The sequence below is a fragment of the Triticum aestivum genome, chromosome 3A (genome assembly GCF_018294505.1).
Source record: "Triticum aestivum cultivar Chinese Spring chromosome 3A, IWGSC CS RefSeq v2.1, whole genome shotgun sequence".
Classification (NCBI taxonomy): Eukaryota; Viridiplantae; Streptophyta; class Magnoliopsida; order Poales; family Poaceae; genus Triticum; species Triticum aestivum.
The window spans coordinates 131416230-131422229 of NC_057800.1; positions in this window are offsets into that span (position 1 = coordinate 131416230).

The following is a 6000-nucleotide window of genomic DNA, read 5'->3' on the forward strand; positions in this document are numbered from 1 at the left end:
CGCATTATCGGTATTGTACCGGGAGTGCCGAAAGGGGTCCGAGGGTCCACCAAGGGGGTCCACCTGCCCCGGGGGGGCCACGTGGGATGTAGGGGTGTGCACCTTGGCCTATATGGGCCAAGGGCACCAGCCCCAAGAGGCCCATGCGCCAAGAGATAAGGGAAAGGAAGAGTCCTAAAGGGGGAAGGCACCTCCTAGGTGCCTTGGGGAGGATGGACTCCTCCCTGGCCGCACCCTTCCTTGGAGGAAGGGCCAAGGCTGCGCCTCCCCCCTGTCCCTTGGCCCTATATATAGTGGGGGGAAGGGAGGGCAGCAACACCTAAGCCCTGGCGCCTCCCTCTCCCTCCCATGACACATCTCCCTCCTCCCGCAGCGCTTGGCGAAGCCCTGTTGGAATCCCGCTACTTCCACCACCACGCCGTCGTGCTGCTGGATCTCCATCAACCTCTCCTCCCCCCTTGCTGGATCAAGAAGGAGGAGACGTCGCTGCTCCGTACGTGTGTTGAACACGGAGGTGCCGTCCGTTCGGCGCTAGGATCATCGGTGATTTGGATCACGACGAGTACGACTCCATCAACCCCGTTCTCTTGAATGCTTCCGCGCGCGATCTATAAGGGTATGTAGATCCACTCCTCCCTCGTTGCTAGATGACTCCATAGATAGATCTTGGTGACACGTAGGAAAATTTTGAATTTATGCTACGTTCCCCAACCGTGGCATCATGAGCTAGGTCTATGCGTAGTTTCTATGCACGAGTAGAACACAAAGTAGTTGTGGGCGTTGATTTTGTTCAATATGCTTACCGTTACTAGTCCAATCTTGATTCGGTGGCATTGTGGGATGAAGCGGCCCGGACCGACCTTACACGTACTCTTACGTGAGACTGGTTCCACCGACTGACATGCACTAGTTGCATAAGGTGGCTAGCGGGTGTCTGTCTCTCCCACTTTAGTCGGATCGGATTCGATGAAAAGGATCCTTATGAAGGGTAAATAGCAATTGGCATATCACGTTGTGGTTTTTGCGTAGGTAAGAAACGTTCTTGCTAGAAACCCATAGCAGCCACGTAAAACATGCAAACAACAATTAGAGGACGTCTAACTTGTTTTTGCAGGGTATGCTATGTGATGTGATATGGCCAAGAAGAATGTGATGAATGATATGTGATGTATGAGATTGATCATGTTCTTGTAATAGGAATCATGACTTGCATGTCGATGAGTATGACAACCGGCAGGAGCCATAGGAGTTGTCTTTATTTATTTATGACCTGCGTGTCAACATAAACGTCATGTGATTACTTTACTTTATTGCTAACCGTTAGCTGTAGTAGTAGAAGTAATATTTGGCGAGACAACTTCATGAAGACACGATGATGGAGATCATGATGATGGAGATCATGGTGTCATGCCGGTGACGATGATGATCATGGAGCCCCGAAGATGGAGATCAAAAGGAGCAATATGATATTGGCCATATCATGTCACTATTTGATTGCATGTGATGTTTATCATGTTTATACTTCTTATTTGCTTAGAACGACAGTAGCAAATAAGATGATCCCTCATTAAAATTTCAAGAAAGTGTTCCCCCTAACTGTGCACCGTTGCGAAAGTTCGTCGTTTTGAAGCACCACGTGATGATCGGGTGTGATAGATTCTTACGTTCGAATACAACGGGTGTTGACGAGCCTAGCATGTACAGACATGGCCTCGGAACACATGCGAAACACTTAGGTTGACTTGACGAGCCTAGCATGTACAGACATGGCCTTGGAACACAAGAGACCGTAAGGTCGAGCATGAATCGTATGGTAGATGCGATCAACATGAAGATGTTCACCGATGATGACTAGTCCGTCTCACGTGATGATCGGACACGGCCTAGTTGACTCGGATCATGTAATCACTTAGATGACTAGAGGGATGTCTATCTGAGTGGGAGTTCATAAGATGAACTTAATTATCCTAAACATAGTCAAAAGGTCTTCGCAAATTATGTCGAAGCTCGCGCTTTAGTTCCACTGTTTAGATATGTTCCTAGAGAAAATTTAGTTGAAAGTTGGTAGTAGCAATTATGCGGACTAGGTCCGTAAACTGAGGATTGTCCTCATTGCTTCATAGAAGGCTTATGTCCTTAATGCACCGCTCAGTGTGCTGAACCTCGAACGTCGTCTGTGGATGTTGCGAACATCTGACATACACATTTTGATGACTACATGATAGTTCAGTGCGTAATGCTAAATGGTTTAGAATTGAGGCACCAAAGACGTTTTTGAAACATCGCAGAACATATGAGATGTTTCGAGGGCTGGATTTCAGGCTCGTGCCCACGTCAAGAGGTATAAGACCTCCGACGATTTTCTTAGCCTGCAAACTAAGGGAGAAAAGCTCAATTGTTGAGCTTGTGCTCAGATTGTCTGAGTACAACAATCATTTGAATCGAGTGGGAGTTGATCTTCCAGATGAGAAAGTGATGTTTCTCCGAAGTCATTACCACCAAGCTGCTAGAGCTTCGTGATGAACTATAATATATCAGGGACATATATGATGATCCTTGAGATATTCGCGATGTTTGACACCACAAAAGTAGAAATCAAGAAGGAGTATCAATTGTTGATGGTTGGTGAAACCACTAGTTTCAAGAAGGGAAAGGGCACGAAGGGATACTTCATGAAACGGCAATTCAGCTGCTACTCTAGTGAAGAAACCCAAGGTTGAACCCAAACCCGAGACTAAGTACTTCTGTAATAAGGGGAACAGCCACTGGAGCAGAATTACCCTAGATACTTGGTAGATGAGAAGGCTGGCAAGGTCGATAGAAGTATATTGGATATACATTGTGTTGATGTGTACTTTACTAGTACTCCTAGTAGCACCAGGGTATTAGATACCGGTTCGGTTGCTAAGTGTTAGTAACTCGAAATAAAAGCTACGGAATAAACGGAGACTAGCTAAACGTGAGCTGACGATATGTGTTGGAAGTGTTTCCAATGTTGATATGATCAAGCATCGCACGCTCCCTCTACCATCGAGATTGGTGTTTGCGTTGAGCATAGACATGATTGGATTATGTCTATCGCAATACGGTTATTCATTTAAGGAGAATAACGGTTACTCTGTTTATTTGAATAATACCATCAATGGTCTTGCACCTAAAATGAATGGTTCATTGAATCTCGATCATAGTGATACACATGTTCATGCCAAAAGATATAAGATAGTAATGATAGTACCACCTACTTGTGGCACTGCCACTTAAGTCATATCGGTATAAATCGCATGAAGAAGCTCCATGTTGATGGATCTTTGGACTCACTCATTTTTGAAAGGATTGAGACATGCGAACCATGTTTGTTGGTAGATATGCATGAAGAAACTCTATACAGATGGATCGTTTGGACTCACTTGATTTTGAATCACTTGAGACATGCAAATCATACCACATGGGCAAGATGACTGAAAGCCTCGTTTTTAGTAAAATGGAACTAGAAAGCAACTTGTTTGAAGTAATACATTTTGATGTGTGCAGTCCAATGAGTGCTGAGGCGTGTAGTGGATATCGTTATGTTCTTACTTCATAGATGATTTGAGTAGATGTTGAGTATATTTACTTGATGAATCACGAGTCTGAATTATTGAAAGGTTCAAGTAATTTCAGGGTGAAGTTGAAAGATCGTCGTGACAAGAGGATAAAAGATCTATGATATGATCATAGAGATGAATATCTGAATTACGAGTTTGGCACAAAATTAAGACATTGTGGAAATTGTTTCACAACTAATACAGCCTGGAACACCATAGTGTGATGGTGTGTCCGAACATCATAACTGCACCCCATTGGATATGATGCATACCATGATGTCTCTTATCGAATTACCACAATAGTTTATGGGTTAGGCATTAGAGACAACCACATTCACTTTAATTAGGGCACCACGTAATTCCGATGAGATGACACTGTATGAACTATGGTTTAGAGAAACCTAAGCTGTCATTTCTTAAAAGTTTGGGGCTGCGACGCTTGTGCGAAAAAGTTTTAGGCTGATAAGCTCGAACCCAAAGCGGATAAATGCATCTTCATAGGACACCCAAAACAGTTGGGTATACCTCCTGTCTCAGAACCGAAAGCAATAAGGGATTGTTTCTAGAATCGGGTCCTTTCTCGAGGAAAAGTTTCTCTCGAAAGAATTGAGTGGGAGGATGGTGGAGACTTGATGAGGTTATTGAACCGTCTATTCAACTAGTGTGTGGCAGGGCACAGGAAGTTGTTCCTGTGGCACCTACACCAATTGAAGTGGAAGCTTATGATAGTGATCATGAAACTTCAGATCAAGTCACTACCAAACCTCGTGGGATGACAAGGATGCGTACTACTTCAGAGTGGTACGTGATCCTGTCTTGGAAGTCATGTTGCTAGACAACAATGAACCTACGAGCCATGGAGAAGCGATGGTGGGCCCGGATTCCGATAAATGGCTCGAGGCCATAAAATCTGAGATAGGATCCATGTATGAAAACAAAGTGTAGACTTTGGAAGAAATACTTGATGGTCGTAAGGCTGTTAGGTACATATGGATTTTAAAAGGAAGACGGACAATGATGGTAAGTATCACCATTAAGACAGCTCGACTTGTCGTTAAGATGTTTTCCGACAAGTTCAAGGAGTTGACTACGATGAGACTTTCTCACTCGTAGCGATGCTAAGAGTCTGCTGGAATTATGTTACTGCATTATTTGTGAAATCTTGCAGATAGGATGCCAAAAACCATTGTTTCCTCGACGATTTTTGAGGAAAGGTTGTATGTGATACAACCGGAAGGTTTTGTCAATCCTGAAAGATGCTAATAAGTATGCAAAGCTCCAGCAATCCTTCTGAGGACTGGAGTAAGCATCTCGGAGTTGGAATGTATGCTTTGATGAGATGATCAAAGATTTTGGGTGTATACAAAGTTTATGAGAAACTTGTATTTCCAAAAAAGTGAGTGGGAGCACTATAGAATTTCTGATAAATATATGTTGTTGACATATTGTTGATCAGAAATGACGTAGAATTTCTGGAAAGCATATAGGGTTATTTGGAAAGTGTTTTTCAATGGAAAGCCTGGATCAAGCTACTTGAACATTGAGCATCAAGATCTATAAGGATAGATCAAAACGCTTAATGGTACTTTCAAATGAGCACATACCTTGACATGATCTTGAAGGGGTTCAAGATGGATCAGTCAAAGAAGGAGTACTTGCCTGAGTTGTAAGGTATGAAGTTAAGACTTAAAGCTCGACCACGGCAGAAGAAAGAGAAAGGACGAATGTCGTCCCCTATGCTTTTGTCATTGGCTCTATACGGTATGCCATGCTGAGTACCGCACCTGATGTGTGCCTTGCCACATATCTGGCAAGAGGGTACAAAGGTAATCTAGGAGTAGATCACCAGATAGCGGTCTAAATTATCCTTAGAGGAATAAGGATATGTTTCTCGGTTATGGAGGTGATAAAGAGTTCGACGTAAAGAATTACGTCGATGCAAGCTTAACACCTATCCGGGTAGCTCTGAGTAGAGATACCGGATACGTATAATGGAGCAACAATTTAGAATAGCTCCAAGTAGAACAGTTATTTGAAATGGCTCCAAATATAGCGTAGTAGCTGCATCTACAAGATGACATAGAGATTTGCGAAGTACATACGGATCTGGAAGATTCAGACCCTTGACTATAACATCTCTCACAAGCATAACATGATCAAACCCAGAACTCATCGAGTGTTAATCACATGGTAATGTGAACTAGATTATTGACTCTAGTAAACTCTTTGGGTATTAGTCACATGGGGATGTGACCTTGAGTGTTAATCACATATTGATGTGAACTGGATTATTGACTCTAGTGCAAGTGGGAGACTATTGGAAATATGCCCTAGAGGCAATAATAAATTAGTTATTATTATATTTCCTTGTTCATGATAATCGTTTATTATCCATGCTAGAATTGTATTGATTGGA